Here is a 26760-nt window from a genome sequence, read left to right on the forward strand (position 1 = left end):
GGCAGAGACACAGGCAGAGGGAGAAGCAGGCTCCATGCACCGGGAGCCCGACGTGGGATTTGATCCCGGGTCTCCAGGATCAGGTCCTGGGCCAAAGGCAGGTGCTAAACCGCTGCGCCACCCAGGGATCCCAAGTACAGGGTTTCAAATAGGAAAGTGGGGGAAAAGAAAAAGAAGTCTGTAGTGAATACTTCCTTGTTTCTTCTCCAGTAGATTCATCGTTGATATATCTAGGCTTGGAATATGAGAACCAGGGCATTAGAAAGGGAGAAGAGTGGAATCTGCAGATAGCAAGACCAGCCATAAAATGAAGACAACAGCAGTCTCATATGGTGGCTCGGATACTGAGGAGATTTGAAAAATGAAAGTTTGATCATCCATGGTAGCTATGTGTCCATCACCATCACCACAGTGACCCTCACCACTAGCACAACTATCTGCATCACCATCACCTGAATTCTCTCTCAAGGGACAGCTGGATTCTTTCTTCCTTTCTAGCAAACATAACAGACATCTAGGACAGGCTGAGTACTGCGCTAAGCTCTTTAAATAGTATCTCATTTAATTCCCATGGCATCCCTATTCTTTCTCCTCTTCAACAGATGCAGAAGGAAAGTATCAGAGTATTCAGCTCACATGCCCAAGGAACAGGATGCAGGCAGAAGAAGGAATGTCAGGATTTGACCCTGTCCCGTTTGATTCCAAAGCCCATGTTCTTTCTACACTCCTTCAACTTTTGATGTCATATTGTCCCAGATAAAGGAAATACATCTGTAAGTGTCGGCACACCACAGAACATTGGTAAGAGCTGTGGGTTCAGACTTAGAAAATCTGAGTTTTAGCCCCAACTCTGGCAAAACACAGCAAAATCTGAACTGTTTCTTCACAACCACCACGGATGTGGAGACATGGACCATGACTGGAGATCCTTTCTCAGCTATGTTCCGCACAATACACATGGTGCTTCTTCAAAAAACCAAGTAAGGTGTCTCCTTTCCTGGAAACAGGAAGACAGAAACATGCCCCCCTCAATCCTACACCCTCGAGTTCTAAGACGTCGATCGCCTCAGCTCAGGCTTGTTTAACAGGGGTGAGAGGCAGGTCATATCTAAGCTGTCGCAGGAGCGGCCTTCTAACCCTGCTTCATGCCCATCCCACTCCTCAGCAGTGCACGGCTGATGCCTGCTGTGAGGCCGCACAAATCCGAGAGCTGATGAAGCTGATGCATCTCGTTGTTCCTTGGGCCGCAGAGAGCTTAGAGGGGCCTTCCCTGAGCAAAGAGGCCCAAGGCAGGGAAAGGAGCAGAGGGCAGGAGGAGCTTTCTCCTTTCTGAATAAATACATTGCACAATCCGTGGAGGAATCACAGGCTGCACATGTTCATCAGGAAAAAATTCACGAGATGAGATTTGGACAAGCCCAGCCCTCAACACGGCAGGGGCCCTCCATATGACAGTAAAATGTCAGTTTACTCAGCATTCTACAGAAAGTTTAAAGGGCAAAATTAGCAGCTGAAGAAATAGGTACAAAAAAAAAAAAAAGTGAGACATTTGATCATATTTTTTCCTGAAACTTGCACAATGCTCAGCTGACGGTAGTTGCTCAATAAATTTTTGTTGAATGAAAAAAAAAAAAAAAAAACCCAACGCATTCATCAGAAAAACAAGCTTACGGAGTCAATGAAGCAAGACAACGCTTCTTATTTAATGATTCCTACCCCATCCACATACACAAAACACAGTGCTTATCAAGAAATAGGTTTTAAAGCAAAATTAGAAAAAAATGAAAACTTCACATACAACTCTCCTTATGTGCTGCCTCCCGTCCTCTCCCCATCATCAACCATCCGTCCTTCCTTCTACTTTTTTGAATATCGACTATATTTATGTAAAAGAAAAAAGAAACTTTGCAAATGTTATGATTAAGAGTAAGTTATCCTGTAATTTATGAAGCCACACTGCTTTGAAAACTTTAAAGGATTATATGGAAGAAAATCATCTCGAGTTCTAGCATTTGTGTTATAATTATCTCATACTTTATAGCTATATAAAGTACTTTATAGCTTGCAAAGCATCCTCAAACACTGTACCCTTCATTTAGCTCTTAGAAAATCCTGTGATATGTGTGATTTTCTTTCCAGGTCAGAGTCAAAGAAACTGAATTTCAGAGACGTGAAGTAACTCAGTCAAGTTCATTTAGCTACTTAGAGGCAGAGATAGGTTCAAACTAGGATTTTCAGCCTCCTGGTCTGCAGTTTCCCCCCACCGTGTTTGAAAATAAAAAACGTCTGCTACAGATGTGTTGGCACTTGAAAAAAATTCTCTTGAGATAACAGCCTCAGATACCTTTTCTGAAGAGAAAAAGAATGAGGGTTTTGAACATTACCTAAAACTATATTATCTTTATGTAATCGGCCATGTGGAGGAATGAACTGATTGATAATTCCATCCAATTAGTTGTTCTACTAAGCTTAGATGTTCTACTATGAGGCTGATAGGGTCCCCTGAGGAGGAGGCTCCCTGGAGACCACCAGCTTACCTTTGCAAGGTCTACACCAACAACGGTCAGCTCCTGGAAGGGTTAAGAACCGTATCGAAGATAGTTACTCTGCAGAGGTCCAACCACCAGTCTATACACAAGAAAACACTGAACTCTCTATTCTTTTGACTAATACTCATTCATGCTACCTAGAATAGAATATATGGGGTTGGCATCATAGTGCTGTGCTTAAAGACATTGACTTGTTCGTCGTGGAACCTTAATCACATATCTTATCTTTATGTTTCAGTTTCTACATCTGTACTATCTGAATAATGGTATCCTCCTCCAGAACTGTCATAACGGTTAGATGTGTTAATATATGTAAAGCGCTGTCCAATAGAGAGAATGCTCTGAGATGATGGTAATGTTCTATATCTGCAAGGTCTGACACAGTAGTCACCAGACCCATGCGGCACCGGAGAACCTGAAATGTGGATCGCGCAACTGAGGGACTGACACTTCTATCTCATTCAACTTTGCTTAAATAGCCACATGTGGCCACTGGATACTGTACTGGACAGTGCAGGTCAGAGCATGTCCAGTACTATACGAACAGCTTACTGTTTCTATTATCGTAGTTATTGTCCTCAGACTGAGAGGCTTGGCTCTCACTTACATGCCCTTGGGCAAATGCCTTGATCTCTAAGAATCTCAATTTCTGTTATCTGAAGAATCTAGAATAATATCACTTACCTTACAAGATTCTGTGGGAATTCAAATGCATATGACCATACCAGTACTCAGTAATGAGAGCCATTAAATCCAGGACCTGTGGAAGTGTTTGGCACAGGTGTACAGTCTTTTTTTTTATTTTTTATTTTTATTATTATTTATTTATTTATTTATTTTTAGGTGTACAGTCTTTTTCCTTAGTCTTGAATGTGTCTTGCTCATCCATACCACTGATCATTTGCTCATGCTGCTCCTTCTGCTTAGGATATTCTTTCTACAATACACTCCATCTCCCAGCAATCACTGGGGAACACAGACTACATCTTGAAGACTCAACTCTTTCATCAGGAGCTTTCCCTGACCACATATTTCCATCCTTGCAGGTAATCTGGCCAGGGGGAACCAACAGAACCTCCCTCCTGACAGCCCACTCCCAGATACTGTCCAGATCCTATCAGTGTATCTGTGATTTCTTTGTGTGCACAGCTGTCTGCTTATACTAGACTATGAGCAGACTGAGGCCAGGGCAGTGGCTCACTAATTTCCATTGCTATTGTTGTTTAATACATGAATGAATGGATGTGGCATAAGGCAGGTACTAGTAAAGCCCAAGGCATTTTTCTAGATAAAAGTGGCAGATGTACTCATGGAAAAATGCTCTGTGTCTTAAGATGACTAATGGTGAAAAATACTAAAGAGGTTTGAGTGACAGCTCATGGGTAATAGTAAAATTCTTACTGGAGCCTCACAATACACCTTGTTTAGAAGAGTCAAAATCACTGGTAAAGAAGAAAGGTCCTAAAGATCCTTGTGCTTACTGCAAGATAGCTTTGTGCCTGACACTTTGTAAAACTAGGGATCACAAGCAGATCTACTGAACTCTAAATCCTAAGGAACCTACAGAAATGAGTTCCTTTCTTTTCAACTATGTGCAAGAATGCTAAGGATTTACACTTGGCATAGTTGAACGCAAATCCCTTTCAGGATTTATTGTTATAATGCCACTACGGCAAGCCCAAAGGGTTCAGAGCCAAACACTAGAAGGGGAGTGAAACAGCTGAAAAGATTTCTGTGAGCCTCATGTTTGATGAAACATCACTTTGGCTTTGAAAGAAATGAGGTTTAGAATTCACCCAGTCTAAATCCTAAAGTAGACTTATCTTTAAAACAACAACAACAAAAACTCCCATACTTCCTAAGTCTACAGAGAAATTTTACACACTTTCACATGGCTACCATCCCCTGTCCCCACATGGCACCCTCCACAGAGCCAGAAAGGGAACAGTGAAGGTCTTCTTCTAAATGAGATGTGGACAGATTTTCCCCAGATATCTGACCTTGTTCGGATGTAAGGGTTAAGAACAAGGGCTGTAGAATGGACGACCTGATCTCAAGTTGGGCAAGCTGGTCAAATCACTTCACCTTCGTGTGCCTCAGTTCCCTCATAAATTGGAATGTTGATACTGTATAACTCATAAGACTATCATGCAAATGAAGTGAGAAGAACAGTGCCTGGAACATAGTTTACTCAATGTATTTTGGCCATTGTTGTGACTACTGACAACTCTCAGTCTGCGGCATTAATAGCACGGCTTGGCAGGAGAATGAAGGCATTCACGTTCAGCATGCTGCGTGCTTTGCCTGAGTTATCTGGGTTTACTTGAATTGACTGGAACATTTGTTTTTTTTCTGTCCTTGAGTACACAATCGGTGACAGAATGAGGGGGCCCTCGGGAATAAGGAAGATGAGGTACCTGATAGCAGCAGCAATCCAGGCTAACGTTTTAAACATTGTTGAGAATAAACCAAAGGCTGTTTTTATCTCTAAAAGCCACAATAATAAGTAGTACTATTCATACTGCAATTCAACTTGGCGGTGGCATTTATCACTTCTTTCTAAATGCTATATTCTTCTGTGACTCGCACCAATCAGAAACCAATACAAGAGCCCTGGTAGGGCCAGAGAACAAAGAATCAACCTTCAGAGAACAGGGTCTCACTTCTCCATTCCTCCCTTCTAGCCAGAACGATCAAATCTCGAAGGTAGACTAATATGTAATAGCTTGGAAATCTGAGCCTTAGAGAATGCTAGCAAAGTCCACAGGAAAGACAAAGCAAAAACTTGGTTTCAAAAATTCCTTTCTTCCTAACCTCAAAACAGCCTCCAGACTAGTTGGCCATTCTCATCTATGACCTCATAGAGGACAATTTTTCACTTGCAGGCATTAGACATGGTAAAGGGTCAGGCTGAAATCCAATGCAAACGGCCAAGTTAACACACGAAAATTACTTTCTAAAATAAAGAAATCAAAAGAAAGAGGACTGGCCCAAGTACAACAAACATACCTTATGAAATAAATCCTTAAATAGATCTGAAACTATGGCTCTGAATCACACAGCTTCCTTCTGATATCTTATAAATTAGTTCGGCACCTACAAACCGAATCTAATTATAAGCCAGGCAGTGCACTAGGAGTTAGAAATCTATAGATGGAGGTTGTCTCCTTTTATTCTACAAGGTCCCAGGCTAGTAGGGGTGGAGACATATATAGGCGATGCTTATAAGACAGTATGGAATAATTCATGTCGTAGGCCTGAGTAAGTCTAACAGAAGTATGGAGCCCTGGCCCCTAACCTAGCTTGGACAATCAGGGAGGGCCCTCTGAAGGAGGTGAGGCAGGAGTTACATCAGGCAGCATGGGGAAGAGATAGGGAGGGAAAGGTATTTCCAGCAGACCTTGAGACAAAACAAAAACACCAGAGAAGGAGAAACAGAGGCTGCAAGTTCGCTGGGCCACACAGTCTGAGGAGAGGAGTCTTGTATTCTGAAGAACTTGGTTGGTGTAAAGCTCTGGGACTGAATCAGACAAATCTACATTTGATTCCCACTTTACAAGTGTGCTCAGCAGCCTTCGACAAGCTAACTTTGAGACACAGCTTCCTCAGCTGTTAAGGTGGGAATAATGGCATTTGCTTTATGGAGTCACTATTCCTGGCTTTAGCACTGTATGTCCAGCATCCCAGGACACCTCCCCACAGTCCTGAGCAACCTGGGATGGTTGGTCACCCTAGTATAAGGCAGGTAGCCTTGTGCCTGGGATACGGGACCTGCCAAACAGATGTTAGTGTCCCATTTCTTCCTGGGGAAAGCAGTAGTACATTTCTTACAGTAACCTTCTTTTGGCCCAAGACAAATGTCTCATTTGTAAAATTCTCTGGTGGCTCCTTTAAGATGGAGAGAGGAACCAGCAGCCCTGTTCATACTCTCAAAGACACAGAGCAGACTAGTGAGATGCTTCAGGAAAACACTAGGAAGGACACAGGACTTGCTCAGACAGCTTACAGGACACTCAAACTATGGGTCGAGACCTGAAATCTCAGAGAAAAAGATCTCATTTGGCAGGCTGGCTCTCCCCAACCTCTGATGCCAAGCTCAGCACCTCCTCCCTTGCTATGAGTTTCGGTTGCATCAAAAACTTCCAGAGGTTTTGTGGGGTTAGTTGAACATTGACAGATTCTTCAAAGCCTGGAATTCACTCTGAGAGCCAAAACCAGGCCAAGTTTCTATGGGGCTAGGATTTCCCCCAGGGAGGGTCACAGGGCTCCACCACACCTAGACTGATTAATCTACCCTTGCCCCAAGCTTCAGACAACAAGGAGACAAAAAAAGAAAAATAGATCCTGAAGCTGATCCTGATTCAACACCCCCAGCCCCATTCCCAGGAGAGTGAGGGTGGGAGTGTAAGGCGACCCCCAGCACCGGATAGAAGTTGGGCCAGAACGGCAGAGAATTAAAAATGATATGCAGAGCAGCTGGGAGAGGAAAAAAAAAAAAAAAGCACAACAAAATCTGAGCAGGATGAAGGGCCCAGGGTTTTAACACAATGAATGACATGTGGCTGAAATAGTTTCAAAGAGAACAAAAGCTTAGATAAATAAATAGTGTGGAAGATGAGAGCAAAAACGAATTACAGGAAATCCCACGAGGAATACACTGGCATTTTTCAAAAACTGCAGTTGAAACAACATCTCTGCTTCAGCAGAGATCAACAGTCAGCCCTCCTGCTCCACCTATGCACCTGCCCCTGATGCCCTGGCCAAGGGCTGTGCTCCCAAGAAGCAGGTTCCATAGGGTTATGGGTGAGAGCTAGAAAGATGCTTCCAGGCACCTGAGAAACTCACAGTATGATCTCAGGCAAATGAGCTAAGCATCTTGATTCTCCAATATCTCATCTGAAAAGGGGAAGTACAAGTGTAAAAATACAACCTTGGTTTGAAAGAACAGTGCTGGCACATGTTAGGCCCTGAGTAATATTCTCTCCCTCCTGCACTCGGTAGGATTTGGTTTGAGCAAAGTTCATCTAGTGTGACTCTACGTCAAGTGCTATACTCGACGTTGTGGGGAAATAATACTTGCAAAAACACAATCACTGTCCTCAAAGAGCTAACAAACTCATGGGAGCCAAGGAACACAGCAGACGGACAATAGAAGCACAAAAAAGCCTCTGGCAGGAGGAAATAAGTCCTCCCCGATGGGGGTGTGGGTGGGGGTGTGGGGGGAAGCATTCCTCACTGAGGCATTCCTCCCTCTTTGCCCTGATGAGCCCCACTGACTTGAGCGCTCCTGCATTCCAGGTCCTGCCACGGCCTATCTCAAAAGCCTCAGCGCTTCCTTATATCACATCATCACAGCTGTTATGTGTGTAGTATCTGCGTGTGCCAGGCACTGTTCCAAGTGCTTTGCATAAATTAATTTATTTAATCCCCACAACCACTACTCTGATGCACATCTTGGAGATGATGACTGAGACCAACCAGGTAAAGCAACTGACCCACGATCACACAGGGAGTAGCAGGTCATGGCGTGGCATATAAACTCGGTCTGGCTCCGGAAATCATGCTTTTCCCCAACCATTAGGCTGTTGGAATGATCCACCTGGTTTTGGTACACACAGGTACACATTTCTATTGAATATATGCTCCATGTCTGCGTTTCTCACTCTCGGCTTTCTTCCGAAACTCTGTATTTCCAAGGGCAGAATTTTTCAATGATTTAAGAAGCAACTCCCAGTCTACACCCAAAAACCCCTGCAGGCAAGCCCAGACTGTGGCCAAGTCAGTGCGGTCTCCTCCTGAGCTTGCTGGAGCAGTGACTCGGCAGTCCCCTTCAGGGTGGTCCAGAGGCGGCAACGTGTGGGAGGAAGAGAAGCAGCCACCACCTGCCAGGGCCTTTCAACCTCCCAACCTCACAAAGGCCCAGCACAACCTGCTGCACTGTTCCTGGGCAATGTCCCCCAAAGTCAGCCAGTTCTTCTCATCACCCACGTCCCCTCCACATCCTGCCATCTGCCTGTCTACCTGCAGCCCAAAGTCTGGCTTCTACACTCCGTCATCTTTCTATGGGGCTGTGGGTCCTGTCTTATTCATTCAGGCCTCTAACATGGAACAGCGTCAGCTGGTGGCTTAAACAATACACAGTTCTCACGACCTGGTGGCCAGAAGTCTGGCTGAGATCAGGGTGCCAGCATGGTCAGGTTCTGGTCAGCCTTCTTCTCCATTTACAGATGGCTGTCCTTCTGCTGTGTCCTGACAGCAGAGAAACCCCAAACTCTCAAGCCTCTTCTTAGAAGGGCACCAACTCCATTCATGAGGGCTCCACCCTCAGGCTCTAGTTATCTCTCAAAGGCCCCATCTCCTAATACCATCATATTTGTGGTTAGAATATCAACATATGAATCTGAGGGGAACACAGACACTCAGTCCATAGCACAGTATGGTCCAAGATACAGACAGAGGGGCTTAGAGTCCTTGGTCATACATACAAGAGAAGGTCCCTGTATTCACATTCCATGGAGAACACAGTAAGTGATGATCTAATTTCAGCAAAGCAGGTTGGAATTCTACTTAACACACTGGTCTGGGAATCTTACTGTTCAGACACCATAGAAGAAAAATATATTACCACCTTTACCCCCAACATGCACCATCCATTGAAAAAGTGGATTTTGAACATTATTTCTCCCTTTCTTGATGACTTATCAGTATAGCAAGGAGGAGGTGGGATGTTAGTTCCCACCAACATTTTTAAGTAACTAATCCAGGCCCGCAAGTGTGTTGAGTTGTAAGGTGCTTCTTTGTATGATAATATATCCTGAGTTCACGCCTATCACATTACTTCTGATTGCCTATTAAATATTAAACTACCCATCTCCCCCTACTCCACTCCTGATGGCCAGACCAGGTCATTCTCCTGCCTGCATTCCCAGCACCTTGCACAGGGCTGCATGATGCTTACACTTAATAACTTTTATTCCCTTTGAAGTTTTTAACAAACTTTATCAACAAAGTATAGCATGCATTAAAAGGCCACAGATTTTAAGTGCAGACTTTAGTGGATTCTTACAAAGTAAACACACCTACCCAGATGAAACACATCCCTTCATGCACTTTTCCAGACACCGCATCCACCAAGAAAACCACTATCTGGATGTCAAGACCATAGGATTTGCCTGATTTTTAATTTTTAAACTCTTCAGTATGTTTTCTCCGTGCCAGCTTCTGTCATTCATATTTCCAAGATTCAACCATGTTGCTGCTTGCAGCAATCTCTGTGCATTTTTATCACTGAACGAGATTTGATTCAGACTATATCAACTATTTATTCATTCTACTACCGACAGACATTTGAGGGTTGTTTCCAGTCTTCAGCTATTACAAATGAAAGTATTCTGTGTATTCTTGTGCATGGTTTTTTTTTTTTTTTTGAGGGGTGGGGTGGGGGTGCACACCACTGGTGGATAGATGCCTAAGTGGGGCTATGGACTCAGACCGTATGGAGATATGGCCAACTTCTTTCCAGGATGGTGTAGCAACTCCCACTCCCATGGCAGTGCTTCAGCCCCTCGGGTGCTTCACATCCCCAACAACATTTGGTTAATTTTAGCCAACTTGGTGGGTGTGTAGTGGTATCATATCATTGTTTTAATTTTGACTTTCTTAGCAACTAAAGAGGTCAAGAAATGTTTCATATTTTATTATTCATTTTCATATCCTCTTTTCTGCAAAACTATCCAAATAATTTTTACCATTCTCCTGTCAGCATGGCAGGAAATGGTTTGTTGGTTGGTTGGTTTGTTTTCAAACTAAAGTGTAGACATTCTTTATATACTCTGGATATAGGTCCTCTGTTGTATGTATTGCAAATAGCACCTTTCATGTTGTGGCTCCCATTTAGACTCTTTCATGGCATATTTTGATGAAAATAATTTTCTAGTTTTAACATAGTCCAACTTTATCAACCCTTTTCTTTATGGTTGTACTTATACTGATGTCCTATTAAAGGAATATTTTCCTATTGTCAAGTCATGAAGATCTTCTTCTAAATATTGCCTTTAAGAAACTTCATATTTTGCATGTGATATTAGGTCCATAATCCATTTGGAATTCATTTTCATGTATAGGATAAGGGCCAAAATTCAATTTTTCCCATATTGATATCTAACACAGCCACTGTCGTTTTCTCCACTCTTCAGTCTCTTTTTAATTTTTTAATCTTTACCTCTTTTCTCTTCCCACTGGTTCTGCCTTGGTCCCAGCCTTTAATATCTCTTACCTCAGTGCTGTCTTATCCTGAGCCATTAACTTCGTGGTCTCCAAAGTCTCTACTTAAAACTATTACCTTAAGAATAAAAATCCAAACTCTTTAAAACTCTTTAAAAGGGTTTGCAAGGCCCTTAAAAACCTAGTGTCCACACATAGTTCCTATACGTCTGAACACGCACATGCTAGACAACAGCTATACTCAGTATTCTCATGCTTTTGGATTTTTATTCATGCTGTCTCCTTCTGCCTCACTCTCCCCTCCCCTACATCCCTGCCTGCCCAAACCTACTTTACCCATTTGATATATTCCTTTTTTGTCTTTTTTATTTATCTTTCAGGTGCCAAATCAATACCATTTCTGAAGGAGAAATCTTCCTGATTAATTCAGGTTAAATGAGTTTAGACTCCTGTAATATCCCATGCATGCTTCCATCCCACATCGTGTTATGACAGTTTACTTGTCTGTTTCTACAATTAGAATGTGAGCTCCCTGAGGGCAGGACTTAGGTTTGTTCATATGCATATCCCTAGTTTTTAGCACAGTGCCTGGCACTTCATCAGGATGTGTGACCTGTTGGTTGAAAGTCGAAGCAAGTATTTTTTTTTTTTCACAGCCAGCTATTATTTCTTACTGGAAATCTGCCATATTTTACCAAAATTCTAAGTCAACAGTGCTGGGTGGCACCTGAGAATGGCCCTTGGACTTTCCTATAGTCTGTGGATTTTGAGACAAGTGTTTTTTCAGCTTTTGGAGGTCTTCTGTTTTGCCTACTTAACTTCAGGATTCATAGCTCTAAATGGATGGATGAGTTCACTGGATATCTCCACCAAAGATAAGAGATTTTTTTTAAAAAAAAATATTTTATTTATTTATTCATGAGAGACACAGAGGGAGAGGCAGAGACACAGGCAGAGGGAGAAGCAGGCTCCCTGTGAAGAGCCCAATGCGGGACTCAACCCCAGGACCCCGGGATCACACCATGAGCCAAAGCTCAGAGGATCAACCACTGAGCCACCCAGGTGTCCCAAAGATAAGAGATTTTAATGAATGTCTAACTTAGAAACTGGATAAATTACTGACTTGAAATTATTTAACAAGTTATTTATTATCTTATTCCAAATAAGAGAAAATTTATTTCAGATAAAGAAGTCACTTTGATGCACTTAATTTAGTAATAGCTAGAAGATACATAAAGAGAATTTAACATTTTACATAACTCTTGCCTAATCAATGGATTTAGAAAAAAAAAAAAATACTGCCAAATTCCATCTTCTCTTCAAATTCCCTGTCCTCCTTTCCAGGCCCACTGCCACCCTCTTGTTGCAGGCTACCCCTTCTCCACCACTCTTCCTCTCCCCCAACTAGTGTGTATAGAACTACACAAAACCCTCCTGGCAGTGACTTAGGTAAATGCTCCTTCAATGGCTTGCCAGTGCCTGGGGAAAGAGGGAAGAGCACAGACGTTTCAACATGGAGGCTCCAGGACTGCCAACCTGTGCCCACTAATTGATGTTTATAGCCCCACATTCTAGGAGTCCCTGTTGGACCTCAGAGATTTTGGCCAAATTGAAAAGCTTATCATTTCCCAACCCCGTGTGCCTATTGCGTTATGCTCTATTCAGAATACGCAACATTTCATCACGTCCAGTGGAGAAAATACCTATTGTCTTATGTTCAGTTCAAAGCTACTCGTCTGTGAAAGTAAAGGAAATGCCATTAAAAATGGAGTTGGGCAGCCCTGCAGGAGGAGCTCTCATTCTGGCATCACCAGCAGAAAGAAGGAAGAAAAAGAATTATTCTGCAAGAGAAGACATTTCTTTTCACATGGGAATTCCATCTCCTGATTATAAGAAAAAGTAGGAAGATCCCTCCCTGCTCCAGCAGTGACGCACTAATCACCACTTATAGTCAATGAGAAACTGCCACACTTCGAACTCTTATTCTTCTTCAGTGAACTTTTGTTCAAAACAACCCTCCCAAATTGTCTCCCTCCTGCTACAAACACAAGCTCCTCCCCTTTGTTCTCCAGACTTGTCAATGGTTCACCATGTTAACTTGTCCCAAATTGCAACTCCTCTGCTCTTCCTGAATAAACTCATCCTCCTAGTAAGATAACTGTTTGTTTTATTTTTAAGGTTGACACCTCCCATGTCCCTGAAGGAGCATGGTAGCTGATGCTCAGGGGGTTATCATTACTAGTTGTGGGACCTGGAGCCAGCTGTGGGAGTTGATGTCAAGATGACACGTGGAGACATCCAGCACACGTAACTGTCATGCTGAAGTCATCAATGAATGCCAGAGTATCTCTGTCTTTCCCAGGCCTTACTACTGTTTCAACTGAGACTCCTCCCTTTTTCAAATCTCTGTATGACCTGGTCCACATGTTAGCTCCATCTTATTAAATCACTGTCTTCACCACATTAACTAGTACAGTGCTTAGCATGTTGTTTATAAACAAACCCATTAACTACTGTATATAATCATTCACTTGCTGAGTTAAATACTGGGGTCTGAAGCTACAAAGAAGAATAGGACCAGATTTTGCTGCCCACAAGAAGCTCACAGTCTAAGTAGGGCAGACAGTAATGCACCCATCTTTTTAAGTGTTTCAGTGTTATTGTCTGTGCATTACCTGTAATGACAGAGAGGTGCAGGGGGAAGAATGGTTTGGCCACATGCATTAGGCCAGGCAATCATGTCACAGCACAGTAACGCAGACAGTGCATGAACAAGAGCCACATTATTCGGGCATATTTAATGTATTTCACAGAAAGGAGTTGTGTGGGTTTTTCTTTACAACTTTCAGCTGTGAGAGGCCTGATTCTAGAAGGCATGTAAGGCTTTTTCTTCTATTACTGATCCTGCAGGGAGTCCCCCCTCAAGGCTTCACAGTGGGGGAGTCACAGGTTGATAAACTTAAATCCAGAAGCTAAAGTCAGCCCAGGGGCTGGCAGCAATACAGATCAATAACCCAAACCATCCTACCAACACAAAATGTAAGAGCCTATGCTTTCCCTAGACCTGTCCATTTGATTAGAAGATTTCCCATGTTTTCAGTTTTAAAAAATATTAGAAACATTTTCAAAACATAATTTTTTTAAAAAAATTTAAGAACATTAAAATTTTTTTTAAAACATTTAAATTTTAAAAATTTAAAAAACACCGGCATTTTGAAAAATTATTTAAAAATTTAAGAAACATTTGTAAATAAAAAAGTTTAAAATAACTAGGGGCTAGCTCAGTTAACACAGGCTTGGGTAAAACTATATGATGGTAAGAAGGGAAGACCTAGAGTCGGACAGACCAAGGGTCTCAAAATTCCACCAGACTCACTACCAGAGCCTAGGTCAAGTCTCATCTTTCACTTTGTATGGGAGGGTAAGAATGCAGGGGTAAGAATGCACGAGCTGGGATCCCTGGGTGGCGCAGCGGTTTAGCGCCTGCCTTTGGCCCAGGGCGTGATCCTGGAGACCCGGGATCGAATCCCACATCGGGCTCCCTCTGCCTATGTCTCTGCCTCTCTCTCTCTCTGTGTGACTATCATAAATAAATAAAAATTAAAAAAAAAAAAAGAATGCACGAGCTACAAGCTTGGGTCCATACTAAGTATTGCCTAGGTGAGTACTTAGATAATGCCTCGCTGGTGGTAAGTATACCAGACCAAGAGCTCTTCATTGCTCTGCTGTTGAAAGAAAAATTTTAAAATGTACTCTTTCCATTAGAGCCTGGATTTGATTTTGTTTTTCTTGGATTATACAGGAAGATACACAACCAACTGGAGTCGAGGCTGCCCTTCAGGCTGTCTTTTAAGATACTAGTCATAAAGTCCTTCATCCCCAGGGGAACCTGCTGAGCAGATTCGGTAGTGGTAGTGGTGCTGGGTGTGGGGATCTGTACTCTAACTTGTTCCTAGGGTGACTATACATACTCAAGCTTGAAAAGTAAATATGGACAGAAGCCAGATACTTTTTAAAAAACATCATCCATAAATCATTCTAAGTTTAAATTAAAATACTTTTTTTTTTTTGGATTACTGCCTTGTAAATTCAATTTTTTTTTTTTTTTTTGGTGAATTCAATTTTCTACAAATGATTGGAAACAACCTAAATAACCCATTCTTTCAAGTCACTTCTCCATATATTTTCCATTCTCTATCTCCAGTAAACAATATTTGCTAACTAAAATGGGAACAGAGAAGTCATGTGGGAATGACTGTCTTGCTACCAACAAAATGAGCATGGAATATTGAGACGTATGGGCACAGAACATCTTAGGGCTCTGGGAGAATTTCTACCAGTTCAGACTTCAGTGAACGCAGACAAACTTTGCACTTTCTCTGTTTGGATCTGAAGCCAGAGAAGAGATAACAAAGTGAAGAGAAAGGAGTAAAGATAAAATTCCTTGCACAAAACCCAGTGGCAGATATCAGAGGAGGTATGAGACAGTGAAAAGTAGCACTGCCTGGCCTTGGACCCAGTGGATGAAGGAACAATTGCCTTGAGGTGGAGAAGTCAGAGATGGGGAATAAAGTTTCCCTTCCAGCTACCATTCTGCAGGTTGGGGTAAGAGAAGTTGCAAAGGTAGAGCGCAAAGTACTGGCAGTGAGTGGGTCATTTCTGAATCCCCAGAGTCTGGCAAAATACATATCTGCTTAATTCTGTTGATGTAAGCTTTTGCTCTAAGCTTAAAATGAGATGGTATCTTTATTCCTGGTCATACTGTTCTTTTGGAGTATCACCCATTGGTATTAAAAACCATAGCTGCCCTCCCAAAGGCAAATGCTTGCTGTAGAACACTTGACATAGTTTTCATATGACAATCAGTGCTGAAGAGGCTATTTGTATAGTTAAGGGTTGATCCAACTTAATTGTAGCACCCAAACTCCTTGGCTTGGAATTCAGGGACTTTTACAACTGAGCTTCCAACTGGGAAGAGCTAACACTGGGATGAGCACTCTCATGTGTCAGGAGAAAGCATCTATATAACCACCCAAGGAGGCACCATCATCATGATCCCCATTCACAAAAAAGAAGTCTGAGACACAGAGCAGTTAAGTCACTTGCTACTAAGTGGAAAAGCTGGGAACTCCAGAGGAGTCTGCTTTATGGCTTCTGTCTCCCCACTAGCTGCTGAACTCCTCCAGAAAAAGGACTGAGTCATCAGCACCCTGGTATCCTCCATGCCCAGGGCGATAGCTGAGGCCAAGCATCAACCCAACATATATTTGCTAATTGAATTCGTCTCTACCTTCTTTCTTATACCCTGAAATGCTCCCTCACTATATTGAGGTCTGTTTCCCCAAATGTCACCACTCTGGACTAAACTTTGTACTAGTAGCAACTCTTGATACTTTCCATCACTTTACATAAACCATCTCTTCATAATACTTGGCAGTGCCCGATATATACACATGCTTGCACACACTCACATAAACACATATAAACACATGTACAAAGTACACACACGTAAGCAGACACATGTATATACACAAACACTTGTACACCTACATATATATGCATGAAACACAAACATATTCACATAGGCACATTTATGAACATGTGCATAGACACATGTTCATACATATGCACAATACATGTGTATACAGATATGTAACAAACATATGCACATGTGTATGAACACACGTGCATGCACAGGTATGTGTGCACGCAACATATAAAAATATGCACATGCATGTTTATAAAGGGGTTTAGGAACTCCCCCAGCAGGATAAAAGCTCTATGAGAGTAGGAACTTATCTTTGTTCACCACTATATCCAAAGCACCTATGATGATGCCTGACACATTAAAGGAAGATACTACATATTTGTTAAATAAAGGAATGAACCTTTGAATTTCTCTTGCCCACAGCTATCATTCATTCTGTAAATTTATTGAGATCACATTAATCACAGCTAAATATACACAGTACTGTCACACAGTATTCTAAGTACTTTGTCAACATGAGCTCATTTACTCCCAAAGCGACTCTGTGAGGTAGGTACTACTATTCTTTCCATTACACAGTTGGAAAAAGTGAGGCACAACATGCCACGTGACTTCCCAAGGTCACACAGACAGATAGCAAGGGGAACCAGGATTTGAATCAGTTATGTGTTCTTAACTACTGAGTCAGGTTTCCTCTAGATCTTTCATTTTCATTTCATTTGTCCTCAGAAGCCAAATTCTCTCTCATTTTTAAAAAAGATATATTTATTTTAGATAAAGCATGAGCAGGAGGGGCAGAGGGAGAAGGAGAGAAAATCTCAAGCAGACTCTGTACTAAACATGGAGCCTGACATGGGACCCAATCTCACAACCCTGAGATCATGACCTGAGCCGAAACCAAGAGTCAGACGCTCAACTGACTGGCCACCAAGGTGCCCCTTCAGAAGCCAAATTCTGACATCAGAGTCACAGTCCAGAGCATGATAAAGATTAGAGTATGGAAAGGTGGGGTGGGGGTTATGCTGTTGAATGGTACAACTAGAGACTACTGTAAATATTTTATAGTCCAAGAAATTTTCCTTCTTAGTTTTTCCAGACATCGACACTGGTGGCAGGGTGCTATGAGGCAATCCTCAGGATAGATCCCCAGTGTGGAGAAGTCAAAAATCATTTCTCTTCACTCTTTATACTTACTTCTACAAATGCATGGCTAATAGAAAACTGGAGGGAGGAAATTAACCAGGCCTATGGACCGATGGTAAGGAAGCAACCAGCAGTTCAGATGTGAGGCTGCCACCGAGGGGTGATCGCTGGACATGTGCATTTTCCCACCAACAGCTGCTGATGTGCAAGCCCTAAAGTAAATACTGGTACTCAGAAATATCATGTGGATGGGAAGCACCATGTGTTCAGTTCCCACGCCATGAAAATCAGTGGACCTTTGGGGTAAGCCTACTTTTGTCAGCAGTGACGCAAGTGCAGTATTAGACACCAGGCCCCCAACACACACTCTTCTTGTAGTCTTCCACCTTAGAACTTGGAATGGGAACTCCTCCCAACAGGTGGCTGGCAGAGGCAGAACCTGGGGCTAGGCTCTCTGTGTGTTGTTTTTGTTCCCAAGATCAGCAAAGGAAAACAGCAACTCATCTCTTCAGTCATCTATTAATACGAGAGAACAAATGGAAACTTCTGACAACCACATAAAGTCCCGGAGCTAATGAGTTGGTAGAGATCCGCCTATAACTGGGGGCTGTGGGCACAGGCACTCTTGTTGGGTCAAGACATTCTGCACTATTTACTAGGTAGCACTTGCTCCCTTGTTTGATGCAAAGGCTGCACCAAAGCCAATGGGAAGCCACAGGAAGAAATCCACCGATGAGGGTCGGAGTCCCAGATCCAACCCTTCCTGACCCTATAACCTTAGGCAAATCCTTTCACTTCCAGGGTGACCACTGGCTCAATGATTAAAGAAGGCAAAAAATACCAGGCAGTGGTTTCAAAATGGCAAGTTACACACAGATGAGATTAATATTTACATTAATCAAAAAAGTTAACAGAATTAATATCCTCTTCAATGATACTGATCTCCCCAGGATGCAGCAAAAAAATGGCAAAGATGGTCTAGTCAGCCTGGACTGACAGCAAAATAAATAAATAAATAAATAAATAAATAAATAAATAAATAAATAAATAAATAAATAAATAAATAAAGGCAAGGATGGTCTGGTCAGCCAAGACTAACAGAGTCCCAGAAACCTATGCCACTTTAAATATTCATTATTCAGTCATGTCCCTACTCTCGGCCTCAATTTTCTCAACCAAAAAATGGATCTAGAAACACACCTGCCCAGAAGAAGGTTAAACACAAACTCCATCTTTTGTTCCAGATATTCATGTTGGTCTAAGTATAGGCTGCCCATAAGAAAACCAGGGCAGGTAGGAGAAAACTCATAGGCCCTGGAGTTAGAAAGCCTTGGACCTAGAACCCAACTTTAGCATTTATTAAAATGTCCCTTTGAGTAAGTTATTGCACTGTGATTTCCTTATGTTAAATTCAGAAAACAGTGGTAGCTCACAGTGAGGCTGGGAGCCGATGGTGCTATGAAAGCAGTGAGCGCAACACTTGGCACAGAGTAGGTGTTTATTAAGTGGTAGGTGAAATAAAAATAACTACTTTGAGCTCTTCACAAGGAACCCGAATACCAGGTGTTTTTATTATTACCAGCTTTTGACGGAGACTTATTACTGGTTGTGAGAGCGAAACAAAGCAACTTGTTCATACGTGGCTTAGAACAGCCGGCTGACTTATTTAACAGCCTTCCATAACACTGTAGCATTAAGTGAACTAATATATACACACGTGTACCACAATACACACACATGCATGGATGTACACACACACATACACGAGCGTATGTGTCACATGCTATGTGTATACAGCTGTGTATGGATATATGCACACATATGTGCACACAGTGTGAACACACCCATTCTTTTCCTGGTCTAGTAAGAGCCCTTGACACATGGAATCATTCCTTCTTCCTGCTGTGGAGACAGTGCAGCCTAACAGGGGAAGAGGCACTGACAGATGAATTAGGAGGGCCCAGTTTCTAACTTCAAGTCTGCCAGGAACTTGCTGGGGTGACCTCGGATGACTCACTGGCTTTCTGGGCCTCGGTTTTCTCACCTGCAATTTGAAGGATCTGAGATCAAAAATCTTGGAGTCACCTTTCGGTTCAAAGCCTATGATTGCCTGTTATCCACAGGAGTGAGTCAATAACTGAAGATGCTGCCATTTCCGAGCAGTGGCTGTATATCCTGAGTTGTGTGGCACAAGAGGGGCAGGATAGGGAGAGCTGGCTGTAGCCCTAAGGCCCCACAGTCCTCCCCACTTTCTGACCCAGAGGGAAAGACTGGTCTCCCAGCTGAGGCCACTGTTTCCTGCAGCCCAGGGCAACCCAGCCCTCCGAGAGAGCCTCAGGGCCTGGGGACAAGAACCCAAAGCTATCCTTCCCTGCCCTCCCCATCCTTCTGCCCCTCACCATGCCTGCAGCTGCTAAGGTCCCAGCCAGCGGTGGTTCTCATTAACCCAAACCTCAACTTAAAACAATAAACTCCAAACTCACATTACCAAATTCGTCCTCCCCCACTCTGATTCCCATCCAAGAACTCCCAGAGCTGCCTTCGCTCTATCTGCTCAGGCACTGACACGGCTTTTCTCCTTCCAGATTCCCCAGCATGACTTTATCTGCTCTTCTCTCTCCCTCCATTTCTTACAGACTGTCTATCTCTCTGGATCCACCTTCTCTTTCCCTCCTGGCTAGTCCTGGGCCTGGGCCTGGGCCCTGGGCTCCTCAGCACAGCTCTGGTTTGGTCTGATCTGTCTCCTCGGCAGCTGCCCAGAGCCAACTTGTCCCACATGCTATCCCCTCTGGGTACCAGGTGACACCTTCCACCTCATAACTGGCTTCCTGGATCCCCCCCAACATTCAGGCTCGGAATCCATGGTAGGGGTAGAGCCTATGAGCTCTATGTTTTTAAAGGCTCCCCCACTTCCATTTAACGACCTTTGTGTTTTGATCTTTCCAAATCCCCTCATGGTTATTATGTTCATCAGCTCACTGATTTACTTAACATTGTGCGCTCTATGATGGATGACGGGCGTACAAAGGTGAGCATGACTGGAGAGGGGGTGTGACACTGAAATAGAGGCAAAATGTTGCAAATGGAGAGGGATTCATTTTTTTCTAAGAGCGGGGTTAGCTTTGGAGGAAGTAACACATTACACTGTGTGCTGTCCTGAGTAGGACTGTCCAGGTGACGAGGAGAGGCCACCCCAACCAGAGCAAGCAGCAGGAGGAAAAAAGGCAAGGGGGCAGGAGGTGAGTGATGTGCAGACAGGAGGATGGAGCAGGCTTGCCTCTCAGGGAGACAGATAGGGAAGGAATCCTCTTGTCCTTCCCCTCCCCACTCTTCACTCTCACTTTTGTCTTCTTACCTCCTAGCTATTTTTGCCTAAGAGTTAACTGCATAAAATATAAATCTAGTAACAATCTATTAATCAGCAAAACCCTTATTTTGGGTTATTTTTTGGCTACCACAGAAATAAAATGGTACAGAGAAATAATATTGCTGAGGGCGTTTCAGTCTATAGCAGGCATCTCTGTCCTCAGCTCTACTGATGTTGGAGGCTGGGTTGTTATTTGCTGTAGGGGCCATCCTGAATAATGCAGGATGTTTAGCAGTATCCCTGGCCTCTACCCACCACATGGCAGTCGGACAATCAAAAGCTGTCTCTAGACGTGGCCCAGTGTCCCCCAGGGTGGGGTTAAAATCACCCCTGATTGAGGACCACTGATTTAGAGAAACAGAAGATGAGCTTTGGATCGAGTCAAACACAAGATCAAATCTTGTCATGACGTGAGTTATGGGATTATGGAAGTGTTCTGCTTTGGTCTTCAATTTCTTCATGTGCAAGACAGGAAATCACCTTTACTTAGTAGAATTATTGTGAAAGACAAGAGATAAAGTAGGTAAAGGGTCAGATAGAGCATTTGGCCCAGAGAAGGCAAGGAAGAATGGTCATAATGGTAGAGGTGCCAATAAGAGTAGTGGTCCTAATATTTATTTTTATTAATTTGATGCTGATGTTGTCATTGTTGGTATTATTATCAAGAATAAAGCCCAACTGATGTTAAAAAGTTACAATGAGTAAATAAGTTCTGCTTTACCCAGAAGCCATAATGGGGCAAGAAATGTCACAGTTATATTGCCAGACACCACGTCCTCTAGGGATCCTTTTATACTTCTTTGAGTCTCAATTTGGGGCATATTATATGCTTTTCTGAAGCTCTCCACACTTGGTATATATAATTGTTTATTCCATGTTTATTCCATGTTTATTTTCACTACTAGACCATAAATTCCCAGAAGTCCAATTCTCTCTCATATTCACCTGACACTCCCATCCCTAGTAGTTGGGTATCAATAAATAATAAATATATCAATAAAATGATATATTTTATTAAGAATTTATTTATTTGAGGGAGAGAGAGAGAGAGTGTGTGTGTGCATGAGCGGGTTAGGGAGCAGAGGGAGAAAAAGACTCCCCAGTGAGCAGGGAGTCCAATGTGGGGCTCGACCTCTGGACTCTGGGATCATAACCTGAGCCACCGACTGAGCCACCCAGATGCCCTAAAATGATATTTTTTAGGGTCAACTTCAAGAGTAGACCAGATTACACTTTAATTGATATGCCATTGCATACAGCAATTAGAATATGTGAGCTCTGGTACCAGAAGGCATAGATTCAAATGATTTATCACTTACTAACTGTGTGGCTCTGGGCAAGTCAGGTATCTTTGTGAGTCCATTGTTTCATTTGATAAGTGGGAACAAGATAATAGTATGTATAAAGTTGCACTGAGAATCAGCACTGCTTCTAGACCATTGAAAATGGAAAGATAAGCAGCTGACAAGTTTTACTGCCCACTGGAATAAACTATGTGTTGCTGTAGGAGGGCAGAGACCAGAAGCTCTTTTTATAAAACTGGTTAAACCAATGCTTCTGCTATTGAGAAAAAAACAAAAAAACAAAAAACAAAAAAAAAACAAGAATGGAAGAAAGGGAGGGAGGGAAGGAATTCAATTATCCTCATTCTGGTTTGACTCTGCAACTCAGATTTTTGCCAATTCAACACCTGGCAAAGAATCCAGTATCTGGAAGCCAAGAGCAATGCTAGACCTAGACTCAAAGTATGCGCTTAGCCAACACCTGCTAACATGATGGGACACCAATTTCCAGACATCCAGGAGCGGATCAGAGAGGCCCCCAAACCCAACTCTTTTGCTTCTTGGAGAACTGAGCCAGGTACACCTACCTACTGGGTAGGGATAAACTGCCTCTGTAGTGCGAGGCTATTCTCTACCCCACCCCCCCTCAGTTGTAGCACCTATCCCTCATGGAGGAGATGCACTCATTCGCTTCATTCACTCATTCACTATACATGCATGTGTTTAGGGTCCTCCCTCTGCAAAGCACTGTGCAGGCTACTGGGATGTAAGGGTGACATGACACAGTACTTTTGCTCAAAGAGCTTACGATTAGTAAACGAGACCAGGATGCACACGCAAGACTGGGTGACATGCACAGGCAAAGGGAAGCAAGTCCAAGATACACAGGAACAGAGGAAGGAGGGCTTACGTCAGCTTGAGGGAGTCAGGGAAGGCTCCCAGAAGAGGTGGCACCAGAGTCAAGATTTGGGGGATAATCAGGAGTTTATCTCATCAGTTTAGAACAACCGAGAGAAGGGAGCCTGAGACAGAAATCGGGTTGTTATTGCCTTTCAGGACAGCAGGGGTGCTGAAGCCAAGAACAGACCTGGAACAAAGTTAACACTATTTTTATAAGCTAGAAAAATATCAGCAGCAGGAGCCCTGGCCAGAACCACCCCCACAAAGAGCAAACAAAGCGGCTCCTATCTTCTGGCTGGCCGCTGGAGAACTTACTAACCAGCACCTTACGAACAAAATGTTCTTTAATCTTTGATTTTTATTCCCACAAAGTCCTTCTTCCTCTTTTTCCAGAATGGGAAAAAGCATGGGTTGAATTTTACTTGCCTCTTTGATCTTTATCCTTCTGTCCCAGGCTCCCTTGAGAATGAGAGCCCAGGGAGATTTCTCCAAAGCAGAGCGCCGACCCCTCCTCCCAGCCAGAATGTAGGGTTCGGTGTAGGTCATGCCGGGTCAGCACTTGAAGAGGCTGTAACTGTCAGGGCCTGCTTGCAGGAGGCTCACATGGCCTCCGATTCTGATCTCCAAAGCTGGACTCATGGCCCAACATCCAGTAATTTCTTAGCATGGAGTTCATCTACCCCTTTCTTGAGACTGCTTTCTCACTTCAAACTGTACAGAATCTAGAGCAGTGAATCCTGCATTCTGTGACCAAGTGCCAGGCAAGGAGAATCAGGGCACATCTGGGGCAAGGCAGATAGAGCCCAGAAGCCTGAAGTTCTCCAACTGCCTATCCAAAAAGAAGACAGTTTTCCTAGAACACTTCTTACAGTAGTTAACTCAGAGAACTCCCAACGTAGAAGCTCTTACTTTACGTCAGGCATTGTGATTCCAGAGTGAGAAAACCAGAGATGCCTCGTAATAATGTGCCTACTATGTGCCAGCTGCTGCACCAGCTGCTTTACCTACTCACAGCATCAGCTTTCTTTCTTTCTTTTTTTTTTTTTGATTGGAAAGGAATCTGAGCTTTATTCAGGAGGCCAGCAACCTGGGGACATCAGCTTTCTTTTAAAGATTTTATTTATTGATTTGAGAGAGAGAGAGAGTATGAGCAAGCAGAGGGGCAGAGGGAGAGGGAGAAGCAGGACCCTGGCATCATGACCTGAGCTGAAGGTAGATGCTGAACTGATTGAGCCACCCAGGAGCCCAATTTTTTAAAAAAAGATTTTATTTATTTATTTGAGAGAGAGAGAGAGAAAGAGAGAAAGAGAGAGAGAGAGAGAGAGAGAGAGAATGAATCTATCCTTAGGGATTATGCAGCTGGATGGTGGATGATCTTCCCAAGGCTCTCAGAGGGCACAGACAAGGAGAGCAGTGAGAAGAAACATCTGTTCCAGGACTCCTCTCTTCCTGAGACACCCTAGTCCTGAATTAGTTGTAAGGGGAGAGGAGGAAGAATTGGAAAGTACATGAAGGATAAAACTTGGTCAAAATCACGATCATGAAAAAAAACAACAACAACAACAACAACAGGATCATGATTGTCTCACAGTTGCCAAGAGAAGCCCTTCCCAGCCACCACCAGCCCCTACGCTCCACCCTTTAAGAATCTGAGGCCCTCATTCTACCTTGCCACATCAAGGACTTACTTTTGGAAAAAACAAGGGAAACTCACTAACTGAAGAGCATTAAAAAGAACAAAAAGGGCAGCCCAGGTGGCAGAGCGGTTTAGTGCCATCTTCAGCCCGGGGTGTGATCCTGGAGACCCCGGATCGAGTCCCACGTCAGGCTCCCTGCATGGAGCCTGCTTCTCCCTCTGCCTGTGTCTCTGCCTCTCTTCTCTGTCTCTGTGTCTCTCATGAATAAATAAATAAAACCTTAAAAAAAAAAGAACAAAAAGCCTCAGCCAAAGCTTTGAGGGGTAAAATTCCTGTCACTGAACATCTCTGATTTAGGAAAAGAGGTGGTAATTCGGCCGGGGGGTGGGGTCCTGTAATGGCCTGGATTCCTCCTAGGGCAATTCAAACCACACTTTCTGAGTGTCTACAAGTTAGCAGGTACCACACCGTGTGCAGCAAAGAAGTGAAAATAGGTGCTTTGGGCCATCCCTCCAGGAGGTCTGGGAAACTAACAGGAGTCCCAGAGCCTCTGTAGGTGCAGCCTTTGTTTCAGCACGTAGAGGTCCAAGCCTAGTGCTCCACACCCAGGTGGGGGTGGGTGGGAAAGAGCATGATCAGTGAAGAAGAAGCATGATGGAAAAGGATTCCCTGGCTTCAAACATGGTAGAGGATGCCAGGATTACTAGGGGACAGGAAAACTCGCTGTCTATCTAGACCACAAGTTCTTTCTGTGCCTGCTCTCTGAAACCAAAATCATGTCATTCTAATCAAAAGCACACATTGCTCTCATTGAAAAGTGAGGGAAACACCCTTGCCTATACTCAGTATTATCTACCATTCAACCAACCCGCATGTATTACTGGCTGTTTACAGTTTCTCAGGCATTGTGTTAGATCCTGAGCACACAAAGATGAACAAGAAAGACACATTTGTAGACTGATGAGTGTCTGGAAGTCCATGGACTATATAGAAGAACCAGATACTTTTATTTTTACAGGATACTGCTGCATCAGGAAACACAAACTTCCACTCTACAGGTTAAGGCCATTTCATCTTATTCTTGCCTTAATGGGACTGTATTCATTTAATAAATTTATCAAGCACCTACAGGAACCTGGTCCAGGGCTTGTGATACAAGAGTAATAATATAATGCCCTCAAGGAGCTCATAGTCCATTAGAAAAGACAAGCAGATAAATAAGTAATTACAACCCAATGTGATCATTTCTCCTCGAGGGGTAGGTAAAAGTGGTGAAAGAAGCACAACTTAGAGATTTTTACAATAAATCTGAGTGCTCCACAGAAGGCTATGCAGAGAACAAAATGTCTGCTATGATTTTCAAATTAGAGTAGAAGTTAGCCAGTGGGAGAAGTAGAGGACTGATTGGTCAATCTGGGAAGAGAAATACACATGTGTTTACACAGACTGGCTCCTGGGAGCACAAGTCAATGTAAGTATTTCAAAGATACCTCTAGGCTCTGATATGAAGCATGGAATAGAATAGAGTTCAAAATTTCTTTGACTATGATCCACAGTAAAAAAATCATTTTCATCATGGGTCAGTGTGTACATACACTACACATAAAATATAAACATAAGTTCCATAAAAACAGTGTTTATTTACCCTTATTATGTGACATGTGCTCTGATGTTTTCTACTCTAGTTGAATCTATTCTGAAAACCCAGTGGTCATGACCTACTACACTTTACACGTGACCTACAGATTGCATGAAGTCTTAACCATCATTAAAACAACAATAACATCACTGTTAGAAAGAAAGGCTAGGGAAAAACATGGCTATAATGGAAGTAAGAGATAGTGAGAATGAGAACCAAAAAAAAAAAAAAAAAGAAAGAAAAGAGAAAAGAAAGGACGGAAGAAGGAAAGAAAGAAAGAAAAAGGAAAGAAAAACAGCATTAAGGATATAGAGGAGAGAGTCATTACATTTGACTGTAACCTCTGTCTTACTGTCCACCTTCCTATTAAAACTTGTGTAAGAGACACCTTGGTTTGGTTTGGTTTTAAATTCACTGTCCCCTTGGGGTACCTGGATGGCTCAGCAGTTGAGCATCTGCCTTTGGCTCAGAGCGTGATCCTGGGATCCGGGATCGAGTCCCGCATCAGGCTCCCTGCATGGAGCCTGCTTC

The 26760-nt window shown here is 43.0% G+C and overlaps 1 protein-coding gene across 14 annotated transcripts in view; it reads right to left on the reverse strand.

Moving 5' to 3' along the window:
- Positions 1–26760, reverse strand: part of FGGY (FGGY carbohydrate kinase domain containing) — a 413290-nt gene that overhangs the window by 178683 nt on the left and 207847 nt on the right. The gene's annotated exons all lie outside the window — the stretch shown is intronic.

The sequence above is a fragment of the Vulpes vulpes genome, chromosome 12, assembly GCF_048418805.1.
Source record: "Vulpes vulpes isolate BD-2025 chromosome 12, VulVul3, whole genome shotgun sequence".
Classification (NCBI taxonomy): Eukaryota; Metazoa; Chordata; class Mammalia; order Carnivora; family Canidae; genus Vulpes; species Vulpes vulpes.